Source organism: Tupaia chinensis, unplaced genomic scaffold (assembly GCF_000334495.1).
Source record: "Tupaia chinensis unplaced genomic scaffold, TupChi_1.0 Scaffold000373_1, whole genome shotgun sequence".
Taxonomy (NCBI): Eukaryota; Metazoa; Chordata; class Mammalia; order Scandentia; family Tupaiidae; genus Tupaia; species Tupaia belangeri.
Genome location: NW_006159870.1, coordinates 757,176 through 774,704, shown reverse-complemented (window position 1 = coordinate 774,704; position 17,529 = coordinate 757,176). Strand labels below are relative to the sequence as shown.

Below are 17,529 nucleotides of genomic sequence, written 5' to 3'. Positions count from 1 at the left end.
AACACACGGACACGGACACACCAACTGCCCAGACTCTTCTAAATACTCCTGCCAGGGACCAGCAGTTAGCGTAATGGCTATGTCACTGGACTCCCATGTAGTCGACTGCGGTTTGTGTCCTGGACCCCGTGGCTTAAAACTCACGCCAGGCGCGTGTGCGTGTGTGCCCAAGATCCCGAGAGGAGAATGGAGAAGGGATTGCGGTGTGGCCATCCCCCCCTGGGGGGTGATTTCTCGCTTTCTGTCTCTTATGAATCTGTCTGTCTGGGGAGCCCACGTGCCCTACAGCAAAAACCTCTCAAAAAAAAAAAAAAAAAAAAAATTAAATACTCCTGCCAGAAAATACAGCACATCATTTATATGGAAAACAGAGGTCTGAGGCCTGAAGAGTAAACTCTCCTCTTCATGGTGGCATGGCTTTTACATAGCTCATTTTTGCACTCTTAATGGCCTCCTAACTTCCCCTAATCTGAGTGTGACAGAGGCAAGACCTTCTCTTTCTAAAGGTACTACATGACACTGTCAACAAAAGTTATCTTCTTTGTTCCTCTTCAGTGTTCAAGAGGAGAGTATCATTTAGATACAAAAAAATAAAATGTAAAGAGAGTCATTTTTTCTATTTACTATTAAGATAATTATTTTCATGTCTTTTGTCAATTCAATAGTCATGCAAAAACAAAGACATACTCAAATAAAAATCCTCCCATATAAGATGTAAAGATGCACATTATAATGGGTTATCGGAAAAGTCATGACGTATTTTTCTGCTTTTCTATGCAAAAATGTGTCATGACTTTCCTGACTAACCAATATATGACAAGCAAGAATACTAATAAACAAGACTTTTAAAAAAAAAAAAGTTTATTTTATGTCTATGAAAGAGAGAGAAGACAGGCACCCCAACAAGGTCCCCATGCCAAGCTCTCCAGTCTTAACCAATCTGGATCACGAATACATGTGTTTGTCCATCATGTTCAGGAAGGTCCCAAGACATGAACTCAGGACCTTTCCCATGTGGGTCCAGATGTGCTACTGCTGTGACATCACCAGCCCAGAAACATGACTCCCACAGGAAAATTGACACTTGGCTAATAAAAAGGAAGGCCATAAAATACTCCTGCCAGAAAATACAGCACATCATTTATATGGAAAACAGAGGTCTGAGGCCTGAAGAGTAAACTCTCCTCTTCATGGTGGCATGGCTTTTACATAGCTCATTTTTGCACTCTTAATGGCCTCCTAACTTCCCCTAATCTGAGTGTGACAGAGGCAAGACCTTCTCTTTCTAAAGGTACTACATGACACTGTCAACAAAAGTTATCTTCTTTGTTCCTCTTCAGTGTTCAAGAGGAGAGTATCATTTAGATACAAAAAAATAAAATGTAAAGAGAGTCATTTTTTCTATTTACTATTAAGATAATTATTTTCATGTCTTTTGTCAATTCAATAGTCATGCAAAAACAAAGACATACTCAAATAAAAATCCTCCCATATAAGATGTAAAGATGCACATTATAATGGGTTATCGGAAAAGTCATGACGTATTTTTCTGCTTTTCTATGCAAAAATGTGTCATGACTTTCCTGACTAACCAATATATGACAAGCAAGAATACTAATAAACAAGACTTTTAAAAAAAAAAAAGTTTATTTTATGTCTATGAAAGAGAGAGAAGACAGGCACCCCAACAAGGTCCCCATGCCAAGCTCTCCAGTCTTAACCAATCTGGATCACGAATACATGTGTTTGTCCATCATGTTCAGGAAGGTCCCAAGACATGAACTCAGGACCTTTCCCATGTGGGTCCAGATGTGCTACTGCTGTGACATCACCAGCCCAGAAACATGACTCCCACAGGAAAATTGACACTTGGCTAATAAAAAGGAAGGCCATACAGATAAAGAGCCTATACTTTAAAGCCATCCATTATACCATTTAGAAATCTCAGTTTCTGGGACCAGCAGATGGCATAATGGTTACATCACTGGACTCCCATGTAGTCAACCACGGCGCAAGTCCCAGATCTGGCGGCTTGAAACTCACACCAGGCACATGTACATTCATGCTCAAGATCCCGAGAGGAGACGGAAGAGAAGGGATTGTAGTGTGACCATCTCCCCTAGGGAGTTATTTCTCGCTTTCGGTCTCAGTTTCTTCAGCAAGCCTACATGCCCTATAGCAAAAATCTCTCTTAAAAAAAAAAAAAAAAGAAATCTCAGCTTCCTCGTTTATAAAATGACATCAATAAATGTTAAAGACCAAAAGTACAGCACGTGGCATACATGATGTTTAATAACTGGCTAAGTTACAATTTATTGATGGAGAGCAGGAAGTAGATGCATGAGAACAGATCCAAAACAGCTAGCTGGCATTGACAGCAGTTAACAAGAAACCCTAATAAGAAATGCTAACCTACTCTGGGCTCCACTGCCTCCAGCCTGATGCCACTGAAATACTAAGTGACAGGCTGCAGCTGTGGCATTCTTAAGGCTGTTTGATGATAATGCTGTCTAAAAATCAAACAGCCAATTGTTTATTATTGTTTCGATTGGAGTTTATTTTAGGGAGAAGGGAAATGGGAGAGTGTGTCAAAGGATGATGTAGAGTCTACAAGTTAAAAAAACCTGAGCACCAGTGTCTTATGTCTGGGGCTTCAGAAGAGAGAAGCCAGCAACTACACCTTATGGAATTCATTAACTGTGTGGATTCTTCACCCATGAGTCCATGGCAGCCTGCTACAAAGCTGCTCAGCAGGCAGCTCTTTTGGTCCCTGTCAGCTAGGATGACACTGGCAGCAGAGACAGTCCGTTCTTTCCTATCCCCCTAAAGAGTTTCTGCTAATTTTAAGACAGATGCAAAAAGGGGAAGAAGACACAAAACACTACTTTGCCATGGTTTTAGGAAAACTAGAATTAGAATACAGCATTGTAACAGCTCCAAATTGAATGATGCAGGGAAGTTCAATATCTTGTAGTCTACCGAAATATTTTTATTCCCATATAAATGAGTTGTTTATAGAAATCTCTAAAAAAGGCATAGAAAATTCCCATTTAAAAATGCATGATAGAAAAGTGATAACATTGTTATTCTCATTAAATAATAAATCTTTTAATACCAACTTAAGTCTTATTCATTGTAAATATAAAATATAGTTACTTGATTTAAATACTCGGAAATCTACATCTACTTTATTATGTGGGCTTGCTTTATATCTTTTGAATATTTGATTTCTTACATGAACTCATTAGCATTACTTTGTAATCTAGAATTAATTTCACATGGATTAACCAAGTTGACACAACAAAGTCCACAGAGAAACAAAAATATTACTACAGTTACCGTATTCCATATGACAAAATTAAAATTAAGAAAATTTAAAGATTATCTGCAACCAAATACAAAATATGCAGAATACCAATCCAGTTGTGCATACTTAAATTTCAAATTCTTTCTAATGGTCAAAACATAGCATTTATTCCTACAAAGAAAGAATGTAGAAAGAGCTGAAATACCCCAATGATTTTTACTTGAGATGACATTACATCAACATATTTGATTAAGTAGCATTTTAATTTCCTATTGCTGCTGGAATTAATAGCAAAACCATGTAAATGTATCACTTTACGCATCCGGAGGTAAAAAGTATAAAATGGTTCCCACTGGTCTAAAATCAAAGTATCTGCTAGGCTAAAACCAAGCTGTCAGAGACTCTAGAACATCCATTTTCCTACCTTTTCCAGTTTCTAGAAGCTGCCCATTTTCTTTGGCTCATGGCTTCCTTCCAGCTTCGAAGCCAGCAATGACCCGATGAGTCTTTACATCATGTCACTTGAGGTCTGATGTGCCAGCCTTTCTTGAATTTCAGTTATAAAGCACTCTTGTGATTACACTGAGCCCGCCCCCAAAAAATTAATTTGGAATCCTAGTCTTTCCATGTCAAGATCCTTAACTTAACCACATCTGCAAAAATCCCTAGCCATATAAGGTAAAACATTCACAATTTCCAGGGAGTAAGACATGAATGTGTTTGGAGGTCATTATTCTAACCACCGTTAAATATGAATGAGAAGAACTATGCTTTTATATGAGTGGGAGTGGGGTGAATAAACAGAAAAATTGAGAAAAGTTTCTTAGTTATCTACTCATAGGTCCTGAAGAGAATTGTTATATATTACAGGAAAATCTAAGTTTCTCAATTATGCCTGCAATTCCTAAAATACAGATGATCACATACATGGTCTACACCAATCTATACATTCAGATAGAAACCAATTTATTTAGGGTAGTCTATATATTCTATCTTTGCTATTACATCTAAGAAATTCCTATATTTTAGTTTTCATTCAGCTATGTTTCATCTGTTGGTCCCAACTCACATAGATGTATATATTCACATATGCATACAATGTACTATACATATATAGGTTGTTTAGAAGACCATATTAAGGTACCAGCAGATGGTGTAATGGTTAGGTCACTGGATTTCCATGTAGTTGGCTGCGGTCTGAGTCCTGGACCCGGCAGCTTAAGCTCAGGCCAGTTGCGCGTGTGTGCACACCCAAGATCTCAAGAGGAAAATGAAGGAGTAGGGATTGCAGTATGGGCATCCCTCCTGGGGGTGATTTCTTACTTTTTATCTCTTTGTCTCTTTGGCGAGTACACGCACCTTATAGCACTATAGCAAAATTATCTCTCTCTAAAAAAAGAAAGAAAGAAAGAAAGAAAGAAAGAAAGAGAAAGAAAGAAAGAAAGAAAACCATGTTAATAATCTGCCTTTATAGCTAGGTCCTCACTATTTCAGTAAAATAGCAGTCCAACTACCATCTGTTAGCATCTGCATTTAATTGCCTGGTTTTTTGCTCTTGCTGCCAGAACTCATACTGCCTATTCACAGCAGGCAGGATGTGCCAGAAATTATGCTCCCCAGAGCAGTCCCCAGTCAAAGATTAACAAGAGTTTGTACATAAATATAAGAGCACCAGCTCCTTGCCCCTTGGTAGAGGTAACTATGAGAGGCAAGTTCTACACTGCTGCCTAGAGTTTCCCAGTACAATTAGATACCCAGAGTTGCAGCTTTTCCTTGATGCTGTTCCACCCATTAAGATCTCTCCCAGGTTGTATCGTTTTACAACTTCTCTTCCAGTGTCCCCAGTGATCACCTTGCCTCAAGTTTCTGTTTTGCTGCTTACTTCTGGTAAAACCCAAATTAAGACCGTCAGAAGTATTAATCACTGACATGCCATGCAGATACTATCCATAATATATGCTTGGATCCTACTGATACATGCATACTCATATTCATATCCATATTCACATGACTGCGAACACCAACCCTTAAGTTCTAATCTCTATGATGAATGTATTGCTGCAGTACTACATGGCCAGCTAATACTTTTAGGTTGAGGATTCAATTAAACAGATATGCATCTAATTAATTTAGGTATGATTGATTACATAAATAGTCCTCTTGTGCCAGAGACTATTTTTTAGATATATTATTTAATACAGTAATATAATAGTTTGGCACACGGAACCATAATGTGGCACAGAGGTTAAAGACCACAGGCAAAGCTCTAGTGTCTGAGAGAGTTGAGTTCAAATTCCACCTCTACCACCAAACTCATTCAATATATCTGGCCAAGGTACATGACTTCCCAAATTCTTGATTTTTTAAGTCTATTATGTAACAACAACATTATCAAACTAATAATGACATTCTGAGATTATCTGAGATAATATAAAAGTTCTTTTCTTTTTTTTTAAGGTTTTTGCCACAGTGTGAATGTGCTCAGCAGAAAGAGACAGATGGAGACAAGAGAGAGGGCTAGGAGAAATCATCCCCAGGAAGAATGGCTATGCCACAATCCCTTCTCCTTCATTCTTCTCTTGGGACTATGGGCGTACACACAAACATGCTTGAAAAGCAGGCCACGTGGGACCAGTAGATGGTGTAATGGTTATGTTGCTAGACTCCCATGTAGTCGAGCATGGTTCGAGTCCCAGACCTGGTAACTTAAACCTCATGCCTGGCACAGTATGTGTGTATGCGCCCAAAATTTAGAGAGGAGAAAGGAGGAGAAAGGATTGCACATGGCCATCCCCCTAGGAAATGATTGGTCACTTTCTTTCTCTGTCTCTGTCTCTCTAGAGAATGCATGCTCCCTATAGCAAAAATCTCTCAAAAAAAAAAAAGAAAGAAAAGAAAAGAAAGAAAGAAAAGCACACCCGAACCTTGACTCAATATTCAGAGTTAGCCATGTGGGAACCAGTGCCACCATACCACCTGCTGGCCCAGACGATATTTTATTATTTAACAAAATATACCCTATGTTCATAAACATTTTTTGAATGTCAGAAGTATAGTAAGTTCTGGGCATTCAGCTGTGAACAAAATATTTCAGGGTACCTGTCCTAAAGGTAACATATTAAATGCCAATTGAACGAAACAGGCAATACTGGCTACACAAGAGTTAGAAGACAACGGATCTCTGCATCTGTGATACAGGCTTAGATATCAGCATGTGGGCCAGGTGGTGGCACAGCGGTGACACGACTGGACCCCCATGAAGAGGCCCAGTTTCATGTCCTGAGACCTACCCGTACATGCCAGAGGCACGTGTGTATACCAGTGATCTAAGCTGGCTGATAGATTGCAGTGTGAAGACACTGTTGAGGGATGTCTCTCTCTCTCTCTCTCTTTCTCTCTAAAGAAATAAATATATAACTTTAAAAATTGAATCCCAATATGACAACATTATCTACCTCTTCTAATCTAAATCATGCCAAATCATGCACAAAGAATTAAACTATAACAGGTAGTTTGATTTATTAATACCTATTTCAAATAGATTATAATAGAAAGCAAGACTCATAGTGCTAATACAACACTAGTACAATAAAAAATAATTAAATTCTAATGTAAATACTAAATTATGCATTAGCAGTCCTAAAGAACTTGGAAGCATATCAACTAAATTGCTCTTAATTAACCTTTATATGAATATTCATTAACTTGAATTTAATTTTTAAATTCTCTCTTTCTTGTAGTTGAACATACCTCTTACTAGTTTCGATGGTTTTCTTCCCCAAGTTTCATTCTTTTTCACACATTTTGTTCTCATTCAGTTATTCCTATATCTAAATAGGAACAGTCCTCTTTAATACCAATGAAATGATAAAGAACCTAATACTAATTCAGTATCTTTTAGGGAAATTTATATCCAGAAAAATAACAGGTTCAATATATGTTTAGGAAATGTTCTTTCTTTATGTTTAGTATCCTATCTTTTCCTTATTTTCCATAAGGATGGAAATATAATTTTACTAGGCATTTTCCATATTTCTTGAATCTGAAATTACATATCCTATTTCTCAGTAATTTCTTTGATGATCACTCACTTGCTAAGTTAATGACATACATTTATTTGTATATTATTAATGTTATCATCTAAGTATGTGTGAAAAAACCTTTTTAACTCTTAAGAGAGAAGTAAATCATTTAGATATGATTCTACTAGAATGAAAAATTTTTTTAATTATCAATAATAATTAGTAGTAGAAGGAAAGGGAAGATTGGTTGCCAGCAGCAAAGAACACCATCAAATATGTCAGGGTTCATATTTTAGGACATATATGCTTAATAGTCTCAGTTTTGCTTGAGATTCGTTTCTAATCATTCTGGGATTTGCCACACTTTAGTTACCCTGCTTATCTGAAATTTGAAGTGAATATCCAGTAGTTTAATTTATTGCCCGGAAGTAAATTCATATATAGATGAACAAGTACCAAGCGTCAATCATACCAGACACTACCTAAAGCTAGGACATCACACCCTTTTAATCTTGGCAGCTAGGGTTAGAAAACATCCTTACTGAATAAAACTGAATTAAATGTGATTCTCAGACTTGATTCACATCAGGGAGGATATAAGGTACATTAATAAGTTGCTTCCAAAATTAATACCATTTTGAATTACCTCAATCTCTCTACAGGGTAATTTTCATTCACTTATAACTATGAGGATCAGAGGGGAAAAAAATCATCCATGAAAGAACAATTGGCTTGATAAACTCACTTCGAAAATTAGAATAAATGCTTAAAATCACAGGAGATTATTTCAAAATTCCATAGTTTTGATATACCAAAAAATAGGTGGAAAAAAAAACTCCATAAAATAAAGGTAACGATTATATTAGTTAATTCAAAATTGATAAAAATATACTCTTCATCAAATTGTGCTGGGGGGAAAAATCAGTGAAGTAAAAGATAAGTCTAACAATTTCCTTCATAATTAAAAGAAAATTTTTTATAAAATTATAAAAATAATAAAAAATAATTTAAAACAATTTCTGGAGAATCAATATATGTAAGATAGAAAATTCACATAAAATAAAACAAACTAGAGAAAAAGCATTATTGAAAGAACTAATACTAATGATAATAATATTATTAACAAGAATTCAAAGTTCATGAAAGCATCCAAGTAAGAAGCTAATTTTAAGTCAGTCTGAATACCAGTTAAATTTTAAGAAAGTTGAATACTATATGGACATACCCTAATGTAATATTTAAACATGATAGGTAAAAAGGGTTTTCCACAATCTACAAACAAACAAAATAAAAATCATACAAAAAGACCTTGAGAATAGTATAATTACACATATAAAATTCTTTTTTCCGATTTCACTTTAATATAAATACCAAAGAGCAATTAAAGAACATTTATTGGGTTGATTGTTGTTGGGATTGGGAAGTGAGTCAGGTATATTTTGTACAGCATAATTGTATGCTATAATCCTGAAAGTTATTTTGCCAATAATATATGAGTAGAGGAAAAGAGAATATTCTTACATGTATAAAATTTGCAATTATAAATCCATTTATTCCTACACTTTCCATAAAATGTGTTCTCAAAACATAATTTAGTGAATCAAAATAAAGAACTCATAAAATAGCTGTTAAACTTGGATATTATTGCAAAGGGAATTGAGTCTAAATACATGCTAATGTGATTGTAAATACATGTATAATGTGATTGGTTGATAATACAGATAAATGCAAGTTGCACATGAATTATATGTAGTGTAAATTACATGCGTATACACCTATAAGATATGTGCACAATGTGGTTGTAAAATATTGAATTTATCATTAAGATATAAAATGTAAAATATAATTATTTAACTTAAATAATCTAAGTCTTAAATAAAAATCTGAAACTAAAACAATTTGAAGAAACATAGAGAAAAAGCTTCTTGACAATGATCTTGGCAAAGAATTCTGGATAGGACCCCTCAAAAAAACAAAACCAAAAATAGACAAACAGAATTGATTCAAACTAAAAATTTTCTGCACGACAAAGAAAAACAATCAGCAGAATAAAGAGACAACTTACAGAATGGGAGAAAACATTTGCAAACCATATATCTGATAACAAGTTTATATCCAAAGAATATTAGAAACCAAACAAACTCAATAGAAGCAAAAGTGAATGTCTAAATTTAAAAGTGTGCAAAGGACATGAATACCCACTTCTCTAAAAAAGAAATCAAGAAAAGGTCCTCAACATATTAATCATCAGGGAAATAAATGCAAATTAAAACTACAGCGAGATACCCTTCAATCATACCTGAAAGAATGACAAAAGATAACAGGTAATGGCAAGGATGTAGAGAAAAATAAACCCTTGTATACTGTTGTTGGAAATGTAATTTATTAGAGCAACTATGGAAAATTCTATGGAAGTTCCTCAACAAAATTAAAAATTGAACTACCCTATTATGCAGCAACTTCACATCTGGGTATTTTTCCGAAGGAATTCCAATCAGTATGTTGAAGATATCTGTACTTCCATGTTCACTGTGATAGTGTTTGTGATACCGAAGAAAGTGAAACAAAGAATGAACAGATAAAGAAAATGTGATGCATCCTGATCGATAGGTTGGGAAGAAGGCCGGTAGGTAGGTAGGTAAATAGACAAAAAATCAGGCAAAAAGTTAGACAGACAATAGAATATTATCCATCCTTTAAAAAGGAAGAAATCCTGCCATTTTCAAAGAGGTGAATGAACTTGGAGTACATTGTTGAATGAAATAAGTGAAGCACAGACGGGCAAATATTGTATGATCACATTTATAAACGGAACCTAAAAAATTTAACTCATAAAAGTATACAGTAGAATGGTGACTGAGGTGGTTGGAGGGCAAAGGGTAGGTGTTTGGGAAGAGAAAGATGTTGTTTAAAGTTTACAAAAGTTCAACAGAACAGGAGAAATAGTTTCTGGAGAGCTATCATACAGAATGGTGTACAGCAAATAATAATATGCTGCATACTTGAACATTGCTAAAAGAGTTGATGCTCTCATCACCAAAAACAGTAACATGTAGGCTAGATATATTAACTAGCTTGATTTAATCATTCCAAAACCTATATAAAAAAACAAAATATCTCATCGTATATCATAAATATATGTAATTTTTCATTGGTAAATATGTTAAAAACATTTTTTAAGAGAGATTTTCACTATATGGCACATGTGTTCACCAGAGAGAGAAAGAAACAGAAAGCAAGAACCCCCCCCCCGGGGGAGGGGGGTTGGCAATGTTGCAATCCCTTCTCCATTCTCCTCTCAGGATTTTGGACATGCACACACACATGCCCAGCGTGAGTTTAAGCCTCTGGGTCCAGGATTCAAACCATGGTTAGCCATGTGGGAGTCCAGCGACGTACTCATTACACCATCTGCTAGTCCCCAAAAATTGTAATTAATAATCTAGGCCATCAAACTCCAAATATATCAGGAATAGACATGCTTTTTGCAAAGGAGAGAAGCAACAAATGTTTTGTATTCATTTCTAGTGTAATAAATTTAATTATTCTGACTATAAGAATGAAATAGATTAAAATATTTTTAAGACTTAAAAAGTATTCACAAATATTTGTGAAGACAGACCATTCAAATTATAAGAGACATATATAATAAAATAAGATTTATTACATAGGAAAAATTAAAATTGTTAATAGCAAGGAGCATGCAAAACATGAAAGTAGAAATGAAGTGATGTGGTCATTACAATCATGTTCTTGAGAAACAGTTTGGGGTATGAAAAACAGAATATTATTTTAAAGGTCAGCTAGGAAATTATATTTTAAGGATGATTTTATTTCTTCTAAAATATAGCTGTGAAATGATAGAGCAAAGAATAGCAAACATTGAAGGTGATGCGACACATGTACTTTAATACATTCCTACCTTTTAAAACTTACCAAGAGCGTAACATTTGCTATAACTAGAAAAACAATTCAAAATAAAGGCTTCTTAAAAGGTTTATTTATTTATTTCTTCAGAGGAGGGGGCATCCTCACCAAGGTCTTCATGCTATGAACCACTGTCTAGATCACATGTATCACACACATGTACAGTGCATTCAGGGAGGTCTCAGGATGCAAATCCAGAACGTTTCCCATATAGGTCCAGTTCCACCCATCACTGGACTGCCACCTGGCAGTTTTAATGGCTATTTTTAATTTAATCTTATGCATATATTTCAACTAAGTCATTAAGCAATAAGCTTTTCCTTAATAACTTCCCTCAAAGAATAAAGAATTTCTCCAGTCAAAATCATCTTTTAATGATTTGTCAATTCAAGCCTAGCTAAAATGTCTTCAGTTATTTTTAGACTTGGCTGTCTTTCTTTGTTTGTTTTCTGTTTGTTTTTGTATTTTTGAGAGACAGATTTTTGCTATAGGGTGGATGCACTCACTGGAGAGATAAGAGACAGAGAGAGAAACAGAAAGCGAGAAATCGCCCCCCAAGGGAGAATGGACATGCCACAATCCCTTCTTCTCTATTCTCTTCTCAGGATCTTGGGCACACATGCACACACATCTGGCTTGAGTTTTAAGTCACCAGGTTCAGGACTCAAACTGCGGTCGACTATGTGGGAGTCCAGCATAAACGTTACATCATCTGCTGGTCCCAGGCTTTGCTGTTTAATAGATATTTATCAGTCAAATAACTGAAGGGCCCCTAGCATTGCAGGTAAGAGGGAAATGTAACACAAATTCCATTCTACAACAACCGTTTACTGTTTCCCTTTCTTATCTAATGCTCCCTTTCACAAATCTATTCCAGAACTTTATTCACACAATGTAAGGCTGCTGTGTAAAACACGGAATTAACGAATTAGTGCATTGTCTGGCCATTTTTTCCCATGCATGCAGTTTTGCATAATTCCTACTTAGTCTACAGAAATACTCCATTCAGTAATACTCTGCTAATTCAAAAACAAGGATTTTTTTTTTTTTTTAAGGACTAAGGAAAACAAAAGAAAAACTACTATACTGAGGCAGCTTCAAATGGCATCAATCTCAGTTAAGATGTATTCTAAGCTTATCATTACTCACTGATGACACCAGCTACATTTGTTCCACACACGAAAGTTATGCAACATTAGTATAAAGAAGTCTGGCATACTGCAAGTCTAGCAGAATGAGCAATGGTCAGGAATTCCATTAACTTGAAGTAATTTTTCCTGCAAATGAAAAAATTCTGTATTTTCTTGTTATTGATCTAACAAAAGCCAGCGGCAATTTTTTAGTTTATTTATTTCTTCCATGAGAGAGAGAGAGACAGACAGACAGACACCTCCAACAGAGTCTTCATGCTACAGTCTAATCACGAATATGTACTTGTTCCTGGTTTCCTTATGGAGACCTCAGGAGTTGAACTTGAGACCTTCCCAAATGGTCCCAGAATTGCAGAGATTTGCATTACTTCTGCAGCACCGTGGCTGGCCCACATGTAGCAATTTAAAAAAATACAATAAATACATATGACTACTAATCCTATGTAAAAGTTGCAAGAAAATTAAATAATACAATTGATAAATAAGTGTATTTATCTCTTCTTGCTATACCTTTTCCCTTAAGTATATTGACAGAGCATTTTAATATAAGTATCACTGAGAATTTACCTAAGTTCTCTGTGAACATTTTCATGTAAATATCCTTAATCACCTTCAATGTTTGCTATTCTTTGCTCTATAATTTCACAACTATATTTAGAAGAAAAAATTCATCCTTTATATATATTTATATATATATATATAAATACATATAAAAAGTTTATATATCTGCTTTCTTTATATATAAACTGCTCAGTAATGATATACATATGAGTGTTCTGGGGAACAAATACATGGCTTAATAGATGCTCCCTACAAAAAAAGAAACATGGGGTCAGGAGATAACATAGCAGTTACATTGCTGGACTCCTACATGGCCAACCATGGTTCAAGTACTGGATCCAGTGGCTTGAAAATCACATCTGGCATGTGTGCGTGGGTGCCCAAAATCCCAAGGGGAGAATGGAAGATAAGGAACTGTGGCATGGCCATCCCTTCCCAGGGGTATGATTTCTCACTTTCCCTCTATCTCTATCTCTCTCTAACTAGCACACACACCCTAAGGCAAAACCTCTACAAATGAAAGAAAGACTACAGCAGACTTATACAGATTATAGGAAACTATAATGTTGAATATTGTACCAAGGACAACAATAAATTCATGTGTGTGTGTTCTATCACTGATTGTACCCAGCTTCACTGTATTACACATGTCTGTGTAATGTGTGTACTAAACATATACTTGGCATGTATGTTAATTATATGTAGTGGGACATAAAAATATTAGAAAGAGAAGTGTTTGTAGGCAGATGGAAGTAATTAGAGGGGGAAGGGAAGATGTAGAGTATAAAATGAAACCTGTTTATTACAGTGCTGTGCAAAATAAATTTATTGCCATGACTGAGCAACTGCTTATGCCCCTGCCTCCTAAGTTCAGGGAAGTGGAAATCTTTCTTCCCTTTCATTCTGTGTTTATGACTAAAGATGCTCATGACTTCACTGCTGTCGATGCTGTCGTTGACAAAAAACTAAATTTCTTATAAAAATGATTAGCTATTTCTCACAATGGTTTAAATGTTTGTTACCTCCAAAACTCACAATGAAATTTAATTGCTAATATGACAGTATTGAAGTGGGGCCTTACAAAGTGCTTTGGGGAGTAGGATCTCTACCTTTCTGCTCTTCTGCCATTTGAGGGACAACATTCTTCTTCTCCAAAGGATGGAGGGTTCAAGGTCCTAACTTGGGAGTGGAGATCAGGCCGCAACAGACACCAAACCTGGCAGTACCTTTATTTTGGACTTTTCAGCTTCTAGAATGTAAGGAATAAATTTCTGTTCTTCGTAAATTACCCAGTCTCAGATACTCTGCTATGGCAGCATGAACCAACTAAGATATTGTTAAGTTTGATAAGCCTTTGTGTGAAAAAGTGCATCCCATTATCTACACACATACATACATAACCATATATGTACAGACATGTCAACATATACATGGAAAATCTAATAAGAACTTAAAGATTGCTAGGAATCAAAAGTAAAGTGAAAAGAGGGAATTCAGAGATTAATCATATTTAATCATCAGCCACATTTTATACTGGAGCAAGTAGGTGCTTTAGCTGATCAACTTAAACTTTGAAGTTGATAGTCTCACAGCAACCAGAACTCTAAGGTGGAGTCTAAGAAACGGTCTCTGAATTAAACTAGTTTCTCCCAAAGTCTTTTAGATGCTCTTAATATAAGGTCAAACTAGGGAAATGCACATGCATACATATGAACACACGCGCACACACACATACACACACACACACCAGCTCCTCAGAAAGAAACGACAGGAAATCTGCCTGTCTGAACATTGATTCTGGGTGAAAGAATGGAATAAATCTCCACATTGTGGTGTAATCTTAAGAAAGCTCTCATCCTGAACTGTGATCTGAAATAATATTTTCTGCGTGGCTCAAGCAGCCCTGAGTCAATATATACCTTTAAATGTGATCTGTATCTATAGTGTACACAGGTACACAGCAAAAGCAAACACAAATTTGCTCTAGAGAAATTAATCTTCAATCCATTCTCAAGTACAGTTCTAAGGAAAAAGGGCCCAAGTGAAAAACCAGGAGGCATAGGATTTCCATTCATAGGAAATGCATGTTGGGGGATATTTTTACAATGTAATCATGCCACATTAAGAAAAAGAAGAAACTACACATGTCAACATAGATGAATCACAGAGATTACATAGGTGCTAAGCAAACAAAGCAAGTGGCAAAGGAATGCATATAACATGCCAAGTATAAGAAGTCCAAAAGCAAGCAAAACCCAACAAAATGTCTATAAAGAAAAAGCCAGCCATGGTGGCATAGTGGTAATGCAAAGCTCTGTGATGCTGAGGCCAAATAGGAAGGTCCTCAGTTTGCATCCCATGGCCTCCCTGCGCATGCACACACATGCCCCTCATCTTAACTGGCTGTAGCTAAGGATGGAGAGTAGAATGAACACCTACTGGTGGTGCCTGTTTCTCTCTTTTATACTCTCTCTGTCTCTCTCCAAGAAAAATACATCAGTTGTAAAATTATTTAGAAGGAACACACACACACACACACACACATATATATCAAAGGAACTGGTATGCTAATATTTTACTTTTAACTTGAGTGGTGAAACATTGGCATTCATTTTATTGTCTTCCATACATGTTATAAATATTCCTTCACATGTCATCAATATTTAACCGAAACATCTTCAAATAAGTTAGTTCATGTAACTCACTGAGACTAACCTAAACATTATTTCTACTTTGAAAAATAGTTAAAATTATTTAACTCTCCAGGTTTCACTAATTTTCTGTATTATTTGAGGCACATTTTAAAATGTACTATGTGGTAGTTACTATAATAACTTCATTATGTACTTATTTTCCAATTAACCCTCACAACAGTCTTATGAAAAAGGTCTGATTTTCTAATTACAGATGATAAAACTGAGTTTTCAATGGAAAAGTATCTCAACCACAATAAAGAGAATTTAAACCAAACATTTATCCAAAAATTCTGTTCTAGTCAGTAAACTTTACTAACCTCACAATAATTATTAAAATAGTTTATTTGGTCACTTCTATTTCTGACCATGATGGAGTCACTTCTGACAAGCCATTCTGCTACTGAGAACCAACCAGAAAATTAGAGATGAAATTTCAATCAGCATTTTGAAGACATAACTGTAGAGGTAGCCATAGGTTCAGTTGCCAAGATTGTGAGCAGAAAACAAAACAAAGCTTAGGGAGATGAGGAGACATTCTTTGAGCTACTTTTTCCCTTGGGTAATATAATAGTACTTTTATGGGTAAGAGGCTGAGAGCCCAGGCATAGAACAACAAAGACATAAAAACAAAAATGAGACTTTCAGCACTCTCTTAGGGCTGGGGAGACAAACATTAAAGTCTGTGGCTTTGGAGGCAGTCAGATTTGAGGGGCTCTGATTCTGGAGAAAAGGCAAGGCAAGTAGTAAATCTGACACTTAATGGTTTTCCTTTTGAGGCAAAGGCTACATTTTCAGACTATCCAGGACAAGAAGCAAGAAAGCAAAGTAAAAAACCTTCTGAGAAACACAGGGATGTTTTCTACGGTCTCATATTGCTTATGATACCAACATGGGAGTTCAAAACCCACCAAGAAGGAACTCATAAGCCCACAAGCTCTCAAATAACAACTACTAAGAAAGTGGGTGAACCAAACTAGATATTCCTATATGGAAACTGTAGATAAGCCTCCAGTCACATCATACTCTGATGGAATTGGAGTGATCTCTCCTATTTTAGCTGAATAACCGAGAATATATTGAATTGTCTCTGGGACCAAAAAAAGCATAATTCATAACTTTTCAGACATACTTACAAATTAGACTAACAACAACAACAAAATCAAGAAAAATAAACAGTAAAATGAAGCTACAGATGAAATAAATATTGTAAGGCATTGTGACTAACATGTTTAAAAAAAACAGATGGCAAGATGAAAAATTTGATCATAAAAGTGGAATTTACATTAAATCAGAAAATTAACTATAAAATGTAATAACTGAAAATAGATATCAATAAATTCAGTTAATAGTATTGGAGCTAAAGAAAGGACTAGTAAACTGGAAGATAGGTCAGTTCAAATCATCCAAAAGAAACTAGATAAAAACTATAAAAGCTGTATAAAGGGACTTCAAAATGTTTACGGAAAAATGGAATTAAAATATAAAATTAAATATATAACTTTTATTTGTCAACATAGACTCCATCAAGTTTAAGACACTTTTGGAAGTGATGATATCGGTCATTTAATTCATCCCTAAAGAGTTAAGGGTACTGGGATTTAATCACATCAATGTAGTCCTCTTTTTACATTATTAACTGAGAAAAAAGGGGATGACCTTTAACATTTTTTGTCTTATTTTTATTTTATTTTTCGAGCAGTTATAAATTCTTTTGTTTATATTTTTTCTTTTTTCTTTTTATGTTTTTACATTTAATCACTGTAAGATTAGGAAACAAACAAGCAAACAAATCATAAGGAGTCAAATCAGGACATTAAGGTGGATGCCTAGTGATTTCCCACAGAAACACTCTCAAAATTGTCAGT

The 17,529-nt window shown here is 35.3% G+C and overlaps 1 protein-coding gene across 2 annotated transcripts in view; it reads right to left on the bottom strand.

The window, feature by feature from the left end:
- Window positions 1-17,529, bottom strand: part of VEGFC (vascular endothelial growth factor C) — a 123,301-nt gene that overhangs the window by 74,618 nt on the left and 31,154 nt on the right. Inside the window, exon 1 of one of the 2 annotated variants that reach the window (XM_027773781.1) lies at window positions 3,732-3,770. The exons of the other annotated variant lie outside the window; for it this stretch is intronic. The gene's annotated coding sequence lies outside the window, so the exon portion shown is untranslated. Of the gene's footprint in view, window positions 1-3,731; window positions 3,771-17,529 lie in introns of those variants that run through there. 2 annotated transcript variants of the gene reach the window in all.